Source organism: Abramis brama, assembly GCF_963993115.1.
Source record: "Abramis brama genome assembly, chromosome: 20".
NCBI classification, from domain to species: Eukaryota; Metazoa; Chordata; class Actinopteri; order Cypriniformes; family Leuciscidae; genus Abramis; species Abramis brama.
In genome coordinates, this window is record NC_139982.1 from 2,904,503 (window position 1) to 2,924,540 (window position 20,038).

Here is a 20,038-nt window from a genome sequence, read left to right on the forward strand (position 1 = left end):
GGCCAATTTGCAAGCACAATTTGTGGAAAAATAAAAAAAAATTGAGATGCTTCCAACTGTTGCTCTTGCATTCTTTCTTGTGACACACCTGAATGAATGGCTCATTAAGTATGCGGGCCCCATTGTCTCCAGGTGCGAACCACTAAATATGCATGATCGTTGACGCCCACTCCGCATATTGCCTTTCCAGACAGAAAGTGTTTTGCACAATGTATTGTGTTATGTGAATGATTAGGCAGGATAATTTTCACATCATTTTGAAGAAAAAACTCTAGGCGACGACATCCATTAGACAAAAGTCTTATTGACACATATTTAGAATGTGTTTTATGGCCTTATTTCAGAAATTTTGTTTTTTAGTTTTTTCAATAACCATGCATAAACATTATTCTCTCAAAAATGAAAACATGTACATGCATGGTGCTCACATAATGGTAGCCCTGTTTGTGCTATATAGAGTGAATTTACACCTTTGCCATTAATATGTTTATAAGCAACTGAAAAAAGCAAAAATGTCAGGGCATGTCAGAACATCTCAAGGACCCCAAAAACACCTTAGACCCCAGAGGGTTAATCATTGGCTGAAACTTGCAAGTGGCATAGCTTTGCTGCTAACCACATCGATTTCATCTCAGCAGCTTTTAGAAGCACAGGACCTTCTTCATCAGTTTGTATCTGAGATGGAGCCCCTTTATGGTATAGGCAATGTCAGCTACAATGTTCACCTCTGCCTCCATCTCTCTAGAAGTGTCCAGAATTGGGGGCCATTATGGGCCCATTCTGCCTTTCAATTTGAGGCCTATAACATGGACTTGATCGAAATGGTGAAAAGCACCCATTCTGTGCCCATCCAAATATGTAAAGTTTTCTGGATGAAAAAAGCACTTCCACTGTATGCCAGTCAAACACTGAAAAATCCCTCCTCAGAGTGTAGTGCTGTTCTTGGGCAGTTATTGAGTGGAAAACAAGAGCGAAAGCATGCAGTGAGGTGTTTGGGAGTTACAGCTTTTGGACCACCCAAGAAAAAAATGATGGCACATGATGACTACATTGCTTTGCATAGTGTTGGTGATAGGGTAGAGAAGCAGATTGTAGACTATTATGATCGAGTGTTTGTCAATGGTGCGATCGTTCACTCCCAGGCATACCACCGTTCAAAGAAGAGAAATTCATCTGTAGTTCGTTTAAAAACTGACAACACATACTTCTCAGTGAAAACATTCATGGTGACAGATGTAGGAAACGGCAGTACTTGTTATGCTATTGGTCGCTTTTTTGAGGAGGGGAAGCACAGCTTTTCTGCTTGTGTTCAAAATCCTCTACACTTTCATCCAGTTGAGAAGGTGCTGTCTCACCTTACTGCTGTACATGCCTCAGCAATTGAACACAAATGTTTGTACATGCCTTTAGAACAGCACAGATGTGATTACATTTTGAATTTTCTTAACTATTATGAAGTAACCATTTAATTTTGGTCTTTTTTGGTCTGGCATCAGAGACATCAATTTTTGCAGCTCTGCCAAGCTTTGTTGAAAGCACCAAAAGTTTGTTTTCTTTGAATGCTAGTGGAGAACCCAGGTTTACATAGCTGCATAAGTTAAGAGAAATGCGTTTAAATTAAGGATTTTTTTGAAGACAAACAAAACTGTATATTATTCTGTAATCTGTATGCATCTGCACATGTAGTGCATGCATGTACTTTCTTACATATATTGATATATGGCTATTGATGGAAAAAAAATAAAATTTGTTTTCAAATAGAATTTGTGCAGTATTTGTTTTTTTTATATGAGCCAGTTAAGAAGTGGTAAAATAATAATAAATGCATTTTATTTATAAAAGATTTGAAAATGGGATAGAAATTGAAATGAAATGTGAATGTGTAGCCTTGAAAAGTGTAGACTAGGAGTGTGTAGACCAGGGGCGGCTGGCCAATAGAGGGCGCTAGGGCGCTGCCCCCCCCCCCCCATGAGCCAGATCACAGTTTATGAGCCACACTCATTAAATAAATAAGTAAATACATACATACAAATTGTCAGTATTTGTGTGTTTGAGATATTAAATACACCCAGTATGTGAAAAATATGACAGAAATTCAAAATATCTGCTTTTTCTACACATCCCCTCCACTTGCGTGCACGTCTCATCAGCTCTGGGGCGCTGGAGAGAGGCGCCCCAGAGAGGCGGGTCTGTGGAGCAGCTTAGCCAATTGCTGATTTAAGATATACATGTTTGACATAAACTGTAGCCAATCAGCGAGCTCAAATCTAGTCAGCTGCGCGCCCGAGCCGAGGCGCGCACATCTCTATCAGACAGCGGTCTATCGGCCTGGCTAGCTGGATGCGGTCATGCTAATGCCTTGTTTTGCTTTCCTGATTACTTTTTAAAACAACAGCGACAGACAGATCCAGCATGGACAGTTACCGGAGTGAGGGACCTGTCTGAGAAAGTAACTAAACTGTTTGAGTTAAATTTCAAATACAAATGGAAAGTCTTGTAATATGGCATTAAATAATTACTGACTTTTTGACAGAGCACTGGTATCATGCAGTTTGTGTTAAAATGTGTTTGGGTGGTTAATACTAATAATTATTTGTAATATTATTATTATTATTATTATTATTTGCTTTACAAAGATATGTAAAGGCAGTGGTTCTCAAACTGGGTTTGTGGTGGTTCTTAAACCGTGAGGTGACAGAAGGGGGTGCGGGAACAAAATGCTGAATTTTGCCGTTCCTTAAACTGAGCATGCATTTCTCTCAGGTTAAATGCTGTAAATACATGACATCCGATCAAATTACCTGGATTTGCGGTCAAAACTGTACGTTTAGGCAGCGTGTATAGGCTATATATGACAGGTCTCATGCAGATTGCTGCCTCGGCAAATCTATACTGCCGTTCTCGACAATGTACCACGCGTTACCTTTGTAAAAGTAGGGATTTAGCACTTACTAGCATGAAGAACAAATATAGACAGGCTGTGCATGGAGATCGATATAAGATTCAAACTCTCTTCGAGACAAAGCCATACCCTGTGTGAGTTCCTGTGTTTAATGTTGATCACATTATATGAACATCCACACGATTGCAAATGTCACATTGATTTTATACAACAGTTCAACAAACGAAATATTAAAATTAAGTGATGTTCATTTTCAACCTAGTTGTCAGTATTTTTACAATAAAATAATAGCTCCAACGAAATCCACAGCAGTGTTTGTGAACGAATCTGCGGCTTTGAACGAATCATTAGAGTCAATGATTCAATGATTAATTCATAAATACTGCCACTTGCTTCATTACTGGATGACTCACCACTGGCGGTTTTAATTTAATATCTAAAAGCATCACTTCGTTTTTACCATCATTGCATATTTATCTATTTAACTTTTTTTTAATTTAAAGCATTATTTATTTTATAAAGGTATTTGTAAAGGTAAAAATGCAAACATTGAAAAATCGATTTAAGGGGGCAAATATTGTCCCTTAAATATTAAGCATCTTGGGGTACAACTCTAAAAAGTTTGAGAACCACTGGGAGTGGGTTAAGGAATAGAACAAAATAAACATCAAAGCACAATACACATTACCAAGGGCAGAAAGTAGGCCTAATAGCTTACTCCCATGGTTTGAATATGACACAGCCCCACCTAAGATATTTTTCACCAGCCGCCACTGGTGTAGACTTGATAAAAGTTCAAACTGTTCAAAAAAGGAAAACAAGGAATGAATAAGGAAACCATAGGCATGTAAAATGTATGTTTAAATAGTTTTGCATATATAAATTAAACCTATCGGTGACATATATGGTCAAAACATACAGTATTATATAAATAATAAACATATATAAATTGTCCATATTAAAGAAGTATATTGATATATATTAATATGATGTATATGATTATTTAGATGCTAAATATAAGACAATATATTGCTATCACATATATATACACATATATGTTGATATAGGTTTATAACATATATACATTTGCCATATATAAACCTATATCAACATATATCTAGAGATATGTGTATATATATGTGATAGCAATATATTGTCTTATATTTAGCATATAAATGATAATCATATACATCATATTAATATATATCAATATACTTATTTAATATGGAAAATTTATATATGTTATAAACCTATATCAACATATATCTAGAGCTATGTATATATGTGATAGCAATATATTGTCTTATATGTAGCATATATGACGGTGTCACTAGCGATATAGGGACATATATGTCATATATTACATTTCCGTATGGGTAACCCGCCCGATCCGCGGATTATCCACAGAGCCCCCGCGGATATAACCGCGATCCGCGCATCACTATAATAATTTTCTCTGCTTCTGCATCCATTGCATATCGAGTTGTTTTGCTTCATTTTCTGGGCCAGAACGTCTACATTTGGTTGTTTTGGCAGTGTATAGTGTAAATGCAAATATCGGATACGGATCACTTTTAAAAGATGATGTAAGCGGGTCGTCAAAAAAATCGGATATAGTCAGCCAATCGGAATTGGGCATCAAGACCTGCAGTGTAAATGCAGCCTAAGAGTGTTACCTGTATGTGCAGATCGCTGATTTTTGCCCTTAGAAAGTGGTTTTGTATTTTTCTGAATATAAGGAGGAGGTCTGCCCCTTCCCAGAGACCAGCATTTTTCCTCTGTATGGCCTATTGTCTGACAGGAACTGCAAAACCTGCTTTCTTTACCATAGGGATGTTTGCTACGTTCTCCTGGAGTTTGAGGGTTTTCGCGTCTCTCTAATGCTTGTACACCATGCGTTCTGGTACATGACTCTGAGCTATTACGGTGTTGCATCACCTTAAGAACTGAAACAGACACACTTTCTTGGACAGTTGCACATGCATTTTCTGAACTAAATGTTTCAGATTCACTAGAGCAAGTCACTCCTCTAAGAAGTGGACATGCTTTTTAGTCCCATTGCTGTTAAGCACAGCGCAGAATAAACAATAGAAAGTGTAACAACATTACAAAATATTTGTTATGTTCCAAGCCTGTGTTCCCCTGTCTTGTGTGTTATTTCCTGTCTTGTGTGATATTTTGTAGTTCTTTGTAGTTTTTCATGTTGGTTAGTCTCCCCAGGTGTGTCTTATTAGTTCCCTTGGTTACCCTTGTGTGTAATGTATTACATTAATGTTGTCACGAACTGCTCCAAGACACGAAGGTTAGATCCAAATGCAGCTTTATTATGGGCAATCCAAAGGCGTAATCCAAAGTACAGGCAAAGTCAAACACAGGCAGACAGTCCGTACAAACAAACAAACAAAACAGGCAGGGGGCAGAGGCAAGAGAGTAGTGGCACTGGCTCGGCGGCGGCCATCTTGTCCGGAGACACTGGCTCGGCGGTGGCCGTCTTGTCCGGAGACACTGGCTCGCGGCGGCCATCTTGTACGGAGACACTGGCTCGCGGCGGCCATCTTGTACGGAGACACTGGCTCGCGGCGGCCATCTTGTACGGAGACACTGGCTCGGCGGGCGTGACCAGTCTCTGGCTCGGCAGACGTGAAACTCACAGAAAAAGTTGAGCCGCTCAGTTGCAGGGCCAAGTCAATATAATGTTTCAGAGTCCAGCTAGGGTGATGCAGTGGCATAAAGGAGCTGAGCGGCTCGGATAGCCCTCCACGAAAAAATATCATCAGGCAGTCCGTACAAACAAACAAACAAACAAAACAGGCAGGGGGCAGAGGCAAGAGAGTAATCCACGGAACAGGCAAGAAATCCAAAAACCAAGAGACATGAAACCAGGGAGAATGCTCGGAATTGCAGTGTGACACTAAAACAAGACTTCGCAGGGAAAGAATGAGTGTACAAGGTATAAAAAGGCTGAGACTAACAGGGTAAACAAGATAACAAGGGGGCGTGGTTAATCAGAAACACCTGGGGAGACTAATCAACATAACGGGGAACTGCTAAACACGGGACAAGACAGAGGAACACAGACATGAATCATTACAAATGAATTGTATGCAGTGTTTCCCCTACTATGTATTAAGCAGCGGTGCAGCACCGTCGCTGGATTTTCAGCGCCGCTGCAAAATCTTCACATGATCAGTAATATCACAACATTCACTTACACACCTAAAAACACTGAAACATGGCGACCGGCAGCGCTGCTAATGTGATGGCTCTGAATCCACTTGTTGACAAGAACGGAGGAAAGAGCCAAAAATGTAAATATTTTTGATTAGGCTAATGTCACGTTGCCATAAGGGGCCGTTCACATTCACGTTCACATGCAAATATTTCAAATGTGGGCGCGCTCATAGAAGCGACGCGGCGTGCTCGTTTTCTCACAGGCGCGCCTCTGTTCATGGTTGCATAGCAACGACAGACGCCACGGGAGAGCGAGCAAGCGCTTGTGGAAAGGAGAAAACGGTACAAACTTTTCTCCGTTGAAGTCTATGGGGTCGTCTGTCTATGGAAAATATGCCGTCCCGCCCCTCCGTGTTCGGCGATCAGGTTTCATTCTCGCGCAGCTTGTTAACTTCACGTGTGGGTCTTTTCCACTCCGTGTTTGCGCCGTGCTCTCCGTTCCGTGTGCGTGTGTGAGTGTGTCGGCGCACTGCGCTCTCTGCTCAATGTTCAGCTCTGTGTTTGCGCTGCGCGTTCTGCTCTGTGGTTAACGGCCCAAACACTCCAGTCATGTAGGCTACCGATCATGCACTGGAAAAGCAAAGTCTGCTCAAATAACGTGAAATTTCTCAGTAGTAGACTAGACTTATGTTTGCTGAGCTGGTATAGCCATGCTGGGCAACAATGGTAAAATTACCTGCACTGATCACATGCTCTGGTAATAATAGCTTTGTATGACTATACTTTATTTTGATAATTAGTCAAAAAATAAATCTGTTAAATCTGAGTATGTTGCATAGAACTGAATGAAGAATAATATACGATGTTTTATATTTTAATATAGAGCTATTTTCTGTCCAATTTGTGTGGACATTTTTCTTTTTTTCCCCTTTTTTGTGTGTTGTTTAATTGAATTAGTGATTCTACATTTAAATATTGATGATTACAAGTTTGGGGGAAATGCGATTAATTGCGATAAATCACAGCAAATTGTGCGATTAATTTGTTGTTGTTTTTTAATCGATTCCCAGCCGTAAAATTAACTCTTTGCACGTCCCTGGAGGTTAGTGAAGTAAAATAGGCTATGGAAGCTAGTCACCTTTTAAAGTAATGAAAAGTTTAATTTGGATTTTAATGTTAAAAATGTCTACAGGATAAAATAAATGAAAGTATTGGTTACATGATGATGTATCTAAGTGCTAAAGTGTGTTACAGAAAAAAAGATCAGTAGTGCAGGTGAGGGAGGAAAGAGTTTCATTTTTCCACTATCAATTTCTACCTTACAGCTAAAAATTAACACAAAAGAAAAACATGAATAATCCTGTCCTAATCCTGTTTGTGAGTCCAATGTACGTGCTGCAATAATCATGCCTTCTGTTGATGGTATGTCAAATTTGTATGTCTCAAAATGTCATTTCTATCCACAAAACTTGCCAGAAGTCATGGTTTAAGGGGTTATAAAAAATAAAAAAATCTTCCGGGGGTGCACCGCTGCTGGAAAAAATTATAGGGGAAACACTGGTATGTATGTATTAACTAACATGAACAAACAATGAGCAATACATTTGTTACTGTGTTCATCTTTGTAAACGTTAGTTAATACAAATACAGCTGTTCATTGTTTGTTCAACAGTGTTGTTAAGATTTTAATAAAGTATTAATGTTGAAATTAACATTAACAAAGATTAATAAATGTTGTACAAGTGCAGTTCATGCTAAGTAGGGGAGAGCGGGGCACAAAGTAACGCTTTTTGAGTTTCTCAGTTTGTGTAAATCTACTTATGGTTCAGAGTATTTATTTTTTCCCACATTAATTTCCCACATGTCAACTACAATTATGTGTTTTTGTTTTATTAATACAGTATATACTTTTTTCTGGATATACCCCGAAAGAATGGAAGTGAAATGTGACAACATGCCCCATAGGTGGGGTACATTGTAACATGTGTGGGGCACATTGTAACATAACATATGACAGCTTAAAATGTTATCTGATCTAATAAAAAATATACAAAACAAACTAAAATATTTTCTAAATAAAATACAATTAAAAAAAATTTTCATATAAAATAATGGCAATTTTTAATAATTAAATATAAACTCATTTTTCAGTTTTGACTATGAACACAGGAAAACACAGCTATACAACATAGTTCAAAACAAATAAATAATTAGTCATTTCTGAACATTGACTTTATTCAACTTTTTCTCACGTTTTCTCAATAAAATTAATAAAAGTATAGCATATAATAGCATATTTCTAATAGGGGCACATTGTAACGCAGTGTTACAACATGCCCCCGCCTGCACAACTGGGATTTAAACCCTGCTAGTGTCTTCTGCTAGTTAGCGAAGCATTAAATAACTATCTCAACTGTTAAATAACATCTTGGAGATTAAAATAATATCAGATTTGTCTTATTTTAAATAAACACAAAAAATAGAGATGAAAAATTAACTTAAGAAATTTACTTTTGCTATGGTTTAATAAATGTCTATGGATATCTTCCAAAAAAAAAAAAAATTGGCAGAATTTTTTTTTCTATATAGTGTTGATATGGCAACTAGTAAATACACAAAGTTTCGTCATCCAAGCATGTGCGGAAGTATTTAAAACAAGCGTGTTACAACTAGCCCCGTGTTAGGTTGTGCCCCGCGCTCCCCTAATGTAATTAACTAATGTTAACTAATTCACCTTGCTGTAAAGTGTAACCGAAATGTGTTTGTGACTGATCTACAGTCTTCAGGATAATGATTTAAATAGAGAGAGTCACTTTGCATTGTCAGCACATGCTTCAGTGCTCTGAGAGTGTTTATAGTGCTGTGAGTTTAACACTTCATGACTGACAGCAGAACAGAACACACTCTTCATCATCACACAAGACTAAACTACAGCAATGAACACAATCAACATCTTCATCTGGATATTGCTCTGTATATCAGGTAGGCTATACAATAAGACACTGACATGCTTATAACTACATTAATAAAGTTGGTTCATATTTTATACATATTGAACATCTATTTCTATTTCTAATATGACACATTGTTTTTATATTGTCTTTATGCATTTCTCTTCCAGACTCCAGTGGACAGATCACAGTAACTCAAACTCCTGTAGTTCATACAGTTTCATCAGGAGAGAATGTTGTGATGAGATGCACTGCCAGCACTCCTTTAACAGGCTGTAGTCCACCCTGTCTGTCCTGGTACTTACAGAAACCTGGAGAAGCTCCTAAACTCCTGATTTATAGAGTGAACAGCCTTCAGTCTGGAACTCCATCTAGATTCAGTGGCAGTGGATCTGGCAGTGATTTTACTCTGACCATCAGTGGAGTCCAGACTGAAGATACAGGAGATTATTACTGTCAGAGTTATCACAGTGGTGGTGTGTTCACACAGTGATAAAGAGTCGTACAAAAACCTCTGTCAGTCAGACGTCACAGTGACTGCACTGATACAGCTGAGAGAAACTGCAGCTGCTGATGGAGGATCCACAATATCAAACCTTTCACACACTTTATTCATTTATTATGATGTAAGTAAACATGTAACACAGTCTTATATCCCTTACTAAACTGGACACAAATGTGGAGAAAATGTGAGTGAGCTTGTTCCTGTAAAACTTGCCACTACAATGTAATCGAACTGCAGGAAAGTCAATCACTTTAACTGCACTTCCATCCTTCACCACTAGAGGACAGATCTTTATATTACTGAGTTCCCTATCTGTCAGCAAGAGTTTCTCTGGACACTTCAACACTTCCTTTATTTCCAAAGGAGAATATTCTCTAGCAAGATAATATCTCTATAAAAGAGAACATTTCCTCAAAAGACGCTTGTTTCTTCCGGTCGAGTTTGCAGATGAGTTACCATTCGGTACCATTCACAACTTTTGACAGTGGAAACGGAAATAATTGCGTCCCGTACCGCTCAGTGGAAACGAGCCATAACTTTAAACAGAACGAGTACTTCTTTCTTGAAGTGCACATTGTAGATCATAACAGAAATTAGCACAGCCAAAACTGATGAATTATTGAAACCTCTTCCAGCAGCGGTCGGGACGAGTAGAGCACAGTCTGGACGGTTTAGAAGTTGCAGATGTCCTGATCAGGCCAGTGTGCACATGATGATGGACAGGAGTCATAGTCCCATACTCCATTTCTTTTTCTTTTTCTTTTTTTTTTTTTCTTTTTTCTTTTTTTTTCTTTTTTTTTCTTTTTTATTATTATACAGTACATAAGGTAAACACAGAACACAACAACAGAACACAAAAACAACAATAAAACAGCAGTAATAATAACAGTAAAAAAAAAAAAAAAAAAAAAAAAAAACAGCAACGACAAATAATAATAGTAATATGTAGAAGTATTAAATAGTATTTAAATAGTAATAGCATGTATAATAATAATGATAATAATAATATTTTGTGGTGACGGTAACAGTAATATCAGTGATAGCAATGACAGTAATAATACAATAATGATAATAAGGATGGTGATAAGTTGTGTTGACGGCAATAGTAATATCAATAATAATAATATATAACATTGATAATGATAAAAAAAAATAACAGTATTGGTACTCATACTAACACAAAAAAAGAAAAAAAAAAGATACTATTGATATTGATCAAATCAATAATAACAATAATAATAACAACATGTATATCAATAATAATAACAGTAATAACAGTAATAATAGTAATACTAAATATGGCGATAATGATAATATTTTGTATTGCAATAGTTATATCAATAATAATATAACAACAACAACAACAATAGTAATAATAATAATAATAATAATAACAACAATAGTAATAATAAAGTTTTTTGTTTTTATTTTATTTTATCTAATAATAGTAATGCTAAAGATGGCGATGATGATAACACTTTGCGATGACGGCGACAGTGATATCAATAATAATAATAGCAGTAATAATGATGATAATAATAATAACAATAATAATAACAATAATAATAACAATAATAATAACGATACACACACGTGACGCACACCCAACACATACCACACCTCTCCTAGTTTCTGTGTCTGTGTGCATGTTTTTTTCCCCCTCCCATTTTTATTTTATTTTTATTTATTTTTTCATTTTCTTTCCCTTTCTTCTCATTCACTGTACAGTTACTATTTGTATGTATGCCTAAACTAAGGTGGTGCATTAAAAGAAGGTGAAGTGCATTAAGATCAGCATTTGGTGCATTAAAATCATCTGTGTCATGTGTTAGGTGTTGACTTGTATTGTTTATATTTTTATATTTTATATATTTATATCACTATTATCATCATCATTTCATTTATCTATTTATTTATTCATTTATTTATTTTAAACATTTAATATATACATTATACCATTACCGTCCTTATATCAAGCAAATTATCATCACATCGCCATCATTCCATCACTGTTAAATGTTTCTATGATATTGAAAATATTAATAAATAACCATAATGTCAATAATAATTATAATAATAAAAATACTCACAATATTACTAAAACCTTGTATAAATGTATAATAATAAATGAATACATAATTAATCAGGATGAGTGTGTTAGATTTGCAATAGTTGGATGAGGTCTGATCTGTAGTGTTGAGTGTAATCAATAACAACTGTACTCATGCATTAAAGAAAGCATGCCCTCAGCTAATAAAGTGCAGGTTAGTGGAACACCTTCACAGTACAGTTTCTCACTGTGTACATACATAATCTTACAACATCTTAAAATGAAGTCAACAGCCATATTCAAAATGAGCTGTTCACAAGGCTTGGTTTTGGGCGCAGTGTGTCAAGTCCCACGAAAAGTCTTTGAAACACCTCAAATGTTTTGGAAAGCTTGGATGGACACTCAAGATTAAGTGCATATGTCAAACCCAAGCAGTAACAGCATGCTTTGGCCAGATTTCCAAGATTGGTAAGGACTGGTATTCCCTCAATGATGATTCCTACTGCATCTGGCTCATGGCAGACATAGATGCTCATATTCTTCATTTCCAGGTCCTCATGAACAGTGATCTCTGCAGCCCCCTTTGAGATAAAAGATAAAGTATTTAAGACGAACAATCTCATTTGTTGATGAAAAACAAATCCTCCACCACTACCTGCCAAATGCTGGTTCAGTCAGTTCACATTAACAGTCAGCACAATTTACACCAGTTCACCAGACCGACCCAGTAATCAGAGATGAGCTCCTGTCCACTGTCTCCCATCCACTCACAGAGGCGTCTCATCTCAGAGGGACATCTCTCTTCTTCACTGCAGCGGCACTTGGGTCCTAGTTAATACAACAATAATGAATACATTATTTGTGTTGGTAAATTCACTCCAACCCTGTAATGTCATCATTACTGTAGGTCTGTATTAGTTTATCTTTATTATTTATTATAATATAATAATAGTAATAACAATTGAGACTATTAAAAAAAAAAAAAAAAAAAAAACGGTCTAATTAACAAACAAAAAAAAACACACCCAGATAAGCAAGATAACTGAAAATCAAACTACTCAATTGATTAATATTGTACCTTTTAACTTTGTAACGACTTTAGCCCCGCCTGTATCAGTTCCATCAACAAGTTATTGATGCGTTGACCACCCAGACAGCAAACTGACTACGAAACGTATCCGCCGCGGAGGTACAGTGAACTCCGGAACGGATCCAGAAAGCGGATCCGAAACTGCGTCCACTTGCACACCGCGCCGGATACGCCACGGTGGCGGCTCGCGGATCCGGTCCGACACCGCTGCGGTCCCTTTGCGTATCCGTACATAAATGGGTACATCCGCCCCGGCTTCGCTTTGGATCCGCGAATGAGCCGCATATCCGCTCCGGGTCCGTTTTGGACCTGGTCATATGCCCGGCCCGGGTCCGTTTTGGACCCGTTCATAAAATTCCGTCTACAATGCCACTTTTTTCCCCACACTTGATTATCTGGCCAAAACTATAGCTACACATATATTTAAAATCTAATGGTGGACGAACATTAGATAGACTGGACTGCTCTATAAAAGCTTGAATAGTTATTAATGTATGTGCCTTTGAATAAAACATGAAATCATTAAACATTAATAATTTTTAGCCAACTAACAATAACAAAATAGGTTATTACAGACTATAAATATATTTACTAATTTTTTTAATAGTTTTATTCATGTATACATTGAATAGACATTACAGAAAAAAATGAAATCAACCATGAATTGTACCAAGAACATCATTTTATTTAGTGAAAAACATTACAAAATGATTACTAAAATGATAAAGTATTTTTTTTCACTACTGTTGGATCAAGGTTTGCTGACAGGGGCTCTGGCTCCTTGAGCTTCCCCTATCTGATGCCAGGTTGAACCACCGGATTACATGTTTTGTAATGTCGTCATCGGTGGCGGCACAGGAGACATGGCTCTCTCTCACACCACCTGTAATACATAAGCAGATTTTCATTACATGTCATGAAATCACATTGAAGCTACCAGGTTGTTGTTTTTTAGAGGATATTTAGAGGAATTCTTTTTTTAACTTAAAATAATGTCAAGTCGTAACAGGGTGAAAGGCACTTCTGCCTCCGCTTTGCGGTACTTTATCTGCTATAACCACGCTATGTAAGACTGCCAGATCGGGTTGCGTTTCTGTAGTTCTAATGAGACATAAGAAAACTACAGACTTTAATAGACTCCCTAAAGAATTTGGCACAAACACAAACAGAAGCTCAACTAAAATGATTAAGTGATTATAATTTTAACCATTATACAGCGTGACAAAAAAAAAAAAAAAGTTTTCCTTGAATAAAACTTGAATGCCCATAAGTTTAGTTGACTAAAAAAAGAACTAAACAAAAACAGGATAAGGTTGACTAAATATGCTAAAAGTTAAATAGTAAATTTGACACAGGACTAAGCATGCATAAAAATAAAAAAGCTGACAAAATAAACTCTATTTGAGTCTTGTATCTAATGAGGTATTGCTCACCAGAGCAGGCAATACTGTCTGATCCACATCTCCCCCCCGCCAGGTAGGTCTGTAGACCCTGCTTGCAGAAGGGGTTTGCTCTTCTGCTGGTCTCTGTGAACAGTGAGGCGGTGAAATGGGTGGAGGTGGAGCAGCTGTGCCGCTACTTAGGATAAAAGATGGTGGTGCAATAACAGGAGCTGATGGTTGTGTTAAAAGTTTGCCTCTCTTTTTATGAGCATCTTCCTCTTCGCTCTCATCAGAGTCTCCCAAGAAATGACTATAAATTAGGGTGGAAAAAAACAAGCAGTAAACATCTCTTATTAATAATAATAATAAATGTAAAGCCTTCCTGTAGCTCAAACAGTAGAGTGTTGGCGCTTGCAATGCTAAGGTCATGGGTTCAATTCCCAGGGGAAGCAAGAACTGATAGGAATGTAAATGGGTACCTTAAAATGCAATGTAAGTTGCTTTGGATAAAAACGTCTGCCAAATGCGTAAATGTAAATGTAATTACATAAACATTTTCACTGGCCTAAGAACTTAAATTGTAAATCAATGTAATTGGTTGAGAATGGTTTCTCTGAGAAACCAGAAAACATACTGTCCATTTAACTCTATTTCAGCTGGCTTTACGTGCGGTGGTTGTCGGGTTCATCATATCCTAACACTAAATTATGTTTTTGAGAAAATATAGAGGCCAAAAAGTTAATGTAAAATATAAAGGATAATATACGTATACTAACATTGGCTTTGGCCTTCTTTTTGGCCGAATCTCCTCCTCTTCCTCTTCAGACTGTAGATCTGATGTGTTGCAATTTAGAGCTTTCTTCAAGAGCTGTTGTGCCACAAAGTAGTCATCTAAAAAATAAATAGCCTACATGTTAAACTTCAGTAAACCTTCAAATTAATAGAGTAAAAAAGAACAGAACTATAGACAACAGAACAATATGAGAAGAATGTAATTAAAAGGATTTTAACATATTAGCAAAATACTTTGATATTTGCTTACAAAAGCCATTTAGATTATTTAAAAAGAAAATAGCATACCACATGATTTAATAACTCTGGCATCATATTTTCTCCAGTCAGGTCCAGGTTCCTCAGAATTTTTCACTGCCCCATTCACTCTCTCATTTTTGTAGTTTGGCCAATAGGTAACTCCATCACTGTACCAATTTTGTGGCACCAAACATCCTTAAACGAGAAGGAAGTAACAAACATCACCAGATAAATTTAACTTCCTGTTTCAAGAACAGGTCAGTACGTCTACCTTGGGTTATTTCACCAAGTGCATGGTGTAATTGCATATGGGTCACTTTTAAATTAAAGAAGCTGGTCCAAAAAATAAAAGAAATTCAGATATGGTCAACAAATCGGAATTAGGCATCAAGACCTGCAGTATAAATGTGGCCTTATTGAACTCAATTGAATCAACAATGAACTGTCAACTTACAGTGAAGTTGCTGAAGAACTTACTGTCTTAAGGTGGAGCTGGAGACAGGTAGTTTTTTCTATTCATTTTATCTAAAAGAAACGTAACAGAAACACAAAATACACATTTCAACTAGTGAGTTGTGGAAAATAACCAAAATTTTGAGTGTTTTCAAAAATAATTATACAGCAGGGCTCGACAATAAGGACTGCCTGATGGCCCAGGGCCAGCGTGAAAGACACTTGGGCCAGTTGCAGGAACCTTCACCTGCCCCATTGGGCCAGTGCTGCATCTTCAAGTTGATAATTTGCAAATTTTTAAGCCTTGACAATTTAAACGCTGTAGTGTGGACCAGTGTCAGTATTTGACAACATATCTGGCTAAATCAAGTTGGAACAGTATTAAATCTTACTTTACTCTGATGTCAGGAAAAGATGAAACTCCAAAATAAGACTGGTGGCACTTGAACGAACTGTGAACTGTAAGCTGCAACAGAACACACACACACACACACACACACACACACACACACAGTATCTTAATATGATATGAAATAATTATCTGAAACAACATTACATGGGGAGGTGGTGGAGAATATATTTGTCATGATGTAAACAAAAATGGACTCAAACTAACCAAACCAGTACAGTATTAAATGCTGTAGTGTGGACCAGTGTCAGTATTTGACAAAATATCTGGCTAAATCAAGTTGGAACAGTATTAAATCTTACTTTACTCTGATGTCAGGAAAAGATGAAACTCCAAAATAAGACTGGTGGCACTTGAACAAACTGTAAGCTGCAACAGAACACACACACACACACACACAGTATCATATAATATTAATTATTTTTTTGAAACAACATTACATGGGGAGGTGGAACTGTCAAAATGTAAACAAAAATGGACATGTTATACCAGAAATTCAGTGAAAAAAGTAAGTTAGGTAACGTTAGGCCTAACATGATAATATCTTGCCTGACATTTTAACGTTACTGGAGGGGAGACAATACGCGCTCAGGGTGTGATAAAAATCCGGACAGCTAACGTTAATTAAATCACCTAACCTCCCAGAGAGAAAGAATATACCATCCAAATAGCTTTTTACTCAAAGTTATTAATTATCAAATACGTTTTTACTCAAATCTACGCTAATGACAATTTGCTAACTTGGTTTGCCACAATCATTTCAGAAATAATATCATCGGTATGTTGAACGGTATGAACGGTAATGTTACAGGCTAAGTAACTGTACAAATAAAGCATATTTTAACCATTCTTACCTTGTTCCGTGCTTGTCGACCTGCCGGTTAGCTTTTCCACAGTGCGGAGAATGATTCTGTGACGATGGCGACAGTTGAAATTAGGCGCGTTTGGTCAGCGGGTCCGCCCAGCGTCTGTAGCGAGTCCGCGAGGTGACAGTGCGTCTGGAGGCGGGGCTCATGTTAAGGCGCGTCCGAAGTGCGGATCCGTATGTGAGCCGTTCTGGGTCCGCCGATTAAAACCGCAGGCGGGGCCGATCCTGTTAGCAAAGCGAAAACGAATCTGACAGTCAGGCGGATCTGGCGGCTTGAGGGCGGGTCCGCCACGGACTCCTTTGCTGTGTGGGCAGTGTCTCCTCTTGGCCCTCGAGAGCTCGAGGAGCTTTGGGCTGTGCTTGTCCAGCTGTGACATAAACGTTGCTTCCAGGGGAACCGCAGTACATCTCCAGAACTCCTCGTTCACTTGTAAGACAGCAAATGTTTGACTGTTATTTAAGGGGGTTTAAAGATTAGCAACATTTGAACTTTATTCAAAGCAAAAAAGTGAATCTACTATCTCATGTCCAAGTTACAATATCCAAAGAATTCTCAGAAGTGAGTAGTGTCAGGAAAAACTGAATAAGTCACTTAACTGGAATGGTTGGAAGAGGGCAGGCCATCTTTCCTTAAATTCTGCCACACCAGGAGACTTGGCAACACTTCCTTCAGTGGCACATTAAAGCTGTAGTCTACGATGTTGAAAATCGGTCGAGAAAGCCTGAGACGGATGGGAAGTTTTAAAAAACTCATCCCGCCCCTCCACACACACACCCCTCCCCTCTGTGCTACCTGACCTGAACAACGTCACTCAGTCAAGCTGTGATCACCGGTAGTAAACAGCGCATCTTGTTCAAATTCCGATCGGCTCGAACAGAAACCCGCTAGGCCTACTGAAATATATTCAAGCACTTCAAGAAATATAATTACTTTGACCCGTGATAGGCGATGCTAAACGGCTAACATTCCAATGCCGACCGGCAGCATGAGCATGTTGTCAGACTGATAAAAAGCTATTTATGTAACACCTCACACCATAAAAGAATAAATAAATGCTTACCTGCTCAACAAAAAGTCAGCCGTGTCAGCGTCGGTTTTCAGTCCCAAATCTCCACTGCTGAGCTGATGCTACTTTGCTAGCTACCATAGACTGTCAGCTGCTTGCCCGCGAAATTTCATGTCGCAGGAGGGGGGCGGGGTGGGGTGGAGACGCGAGCGCCACGTGGAGTTTCAAGTGGAGCGGGGGATTGGATGAGAGCAGTTGACCAATGTAAGCTGTCCAGCCGGACAGCTTACATTGGTCAACTTCTCTGCAGCTGTACGCCCAATAGAGTGAATGGATTTTTTTCATTCTTTTTTCTCTTCATATTGTTAGGATTGTACTGTAGAACCATAACCAGCATCTAAACGAGGTTATTAATAATGAACAATCTTTGAAATCGTAGACCATAGCTTTAATCTCCAACCGACGATAATCACTCAGCTAGCTGTGGCTTCGTGTGTGTCTGTGTGTCCGTGAGTCCACTGCCAAACTATGTCGAAGCCAAGACAATGCTTTTGAAGAAGTTACAAACACCTCTGAAACATTGAACTATCACACAAAGACAGCTTTAGTTATTCAACGCACACACACGTAGATTTATACAGTGTGTGGCTCAAGTTAACAAACTGTTTGAGATATTCGCACATTCGAAGTTGGCGGTCGCAAAAGTTTGTAGGAAACAGAGCGATACTTTTGCAGATTGCGCAACACAAACACGTTAATTAGGGTAAAATCTAACTTTTAACAATACAAAGAGTCACTTACATGAGGTACGTGAAGTATAAATTATCCGGCTCTGTGGAAAACCCTGTTGGAATAAACTTCTGGAAGCTGGAACAGACCAGAGTGAAGGATTTGCCCGGGCTTGTTCTTCCGTTGCTGCAGGCGTGGGCCGGTCACGTCTTTTACGTCTGACACTTCTGATATACACTTTAAAATGAGCTTTGAAAAATCAAATTATGGTGAAGTCCAATGAAATTAATTTTATTATAGAAAATATTAAGTTACGAAAATATTCACACTTTTTACTTATTAATAACTAAAAAAAACAAAGAAAGAAAAATAAATTAATTTATTGGAATGAATATAGTTTTTAAAATTAAGTCATATGGACAATAGCACTGAACGACTTGGACACAAATGTCCACATTGCAATTTTTTTTTATCCCAGGGCCATTTAACTATAAAATTATGCAATCTTTGTTAACAGGCTTTCATTCTGCTGGCGAGGCTTCAAACCAAAGGCTTTTTAGCGCAATTTTCCACCGGACAAAATTGCGATTGTTAACTCATGATTTCTGTTCTGTCTGTGCGCAAAAAAAAAAAAAATTCCACGAAAAGATTTACGATCTCTTAGTGTTGTGATCCCATGACGTCAGAAAATTGCGCTAAAACACTCACTGAGTTTTTATTACTTGTTTACCAGATGGTGCCATTTTTCCAGGTTTGGCCTATAAAGCAAATACTCACTTTATTCCTGTTTTCTGCTTTGGCATATTATTGAGGGAATTGGATAAATTATGCAGCGATAATTGTGTGGGTGTGTTGGTATGGATGTCAGAGTGAGGTTTGTATGTGTGTAAAATGTGTGTGTGTGTGTGTGTGTGTGTGCTTGTAATATTTGAGAGAGAAAAACTCTACTGCAAATCACAAACCCAGGACTGCGCCCAAACTAACTTTCACTGAAAGCAGATTTTTTTGAGATATCAACCTCACATCTGGAAAACAACTTGTTTAGATTTATGGCTTTGAATTTCTACCAGTTTTAGAGTTCAACATGTTTCATAAAATATATATTTTATATAAAGTTTTATTAAGCCCTCAGTATATCATGTTCTGTCCATGTTTCTTTAAATGATTGCAACCAGTTAGAAGGGTTAAAAGAGTATCAAAGAACAGGCCAATAAGGTTTGGGAGTCGCTATCAAGCACAGTCCTTTTCTGACACATGGTCACAGGAGCACATGGTGTGAGAAGAAGGCAAGATTATTTGCTTTAACAGTCTTACATAAAATGACATGAACTGTACATAAAAAAAATATGTGTGCTGTTGTAAAGTTTTCTTTCATCGAAGCAGAGACCAGGAGACAGTTGGGATCGCGTTCAACAGAAGTTATTCTTTATTGAGAACTCCGCTGTACGTTGCTGTAGTACTTCCAACATGATCTAAAGTATATAAATTT

General features: G+C 37.7%; 2 long non-coding RNA genes and 1 gene segment (V, D, J or C); 1 reads left to right on the forward strand and 2 right to left on the reverse strand.

Moving 5' to 3' along the window:
- Window positions 1-8,961: 8,961 nt before the first annotated feature.
- Window positions 8,962-9,599, forward strand: LOC311070293 (immunoglobulin kappa variable 1-8-like). The segment is given in 2 exons: window positions 8,962-9,055; window positions 9,195-9,599.
- Window positions 9,600-13,420: 3,821 nt separating this feature from the next.
- On the reverse strand, window positions 13,421-14,911 carry LOC311070829. The gene is made up of 3 exons (XR_014603718.1): window positions 14,828-14,911; window positions 14,103-14,361; window positions 13,421-13,552 (listed from the first exon to the last, which is right to left on the reverse strand). It is a non-coding gene; the product is annotated as an uncharacterized lncRNA (long non-coding RNA).
- Window positions 14,912-15,590: 679 nt separating this feature from the next.
- LOC311071066 lies at window positions 15,591-17,032 on the reverse strand. Of its 2 annotated transcripts, XR_014603745.1 has the most exons (4): window positions 16,800-17,032; window positions 16,253-16,314; window positions 15,929-16,002; window positions 15,591-15,608 (listed from the first exon to the last, which is right to left on the reverse strand). It is a non-coding gene; the product is annotated as an uncharacterized lncRNA (long non-coding RNA). The 2 variants fall into 2 exon arrangements; XR_014603746.1 differs by lacking the exon at window positions 15,591-15,608 and having other exon boundaries at window positions 15,665-16,002.
- Between the last annotated feature and the right edge of the window lie 3,006 nt (window positions 17,033-20,038).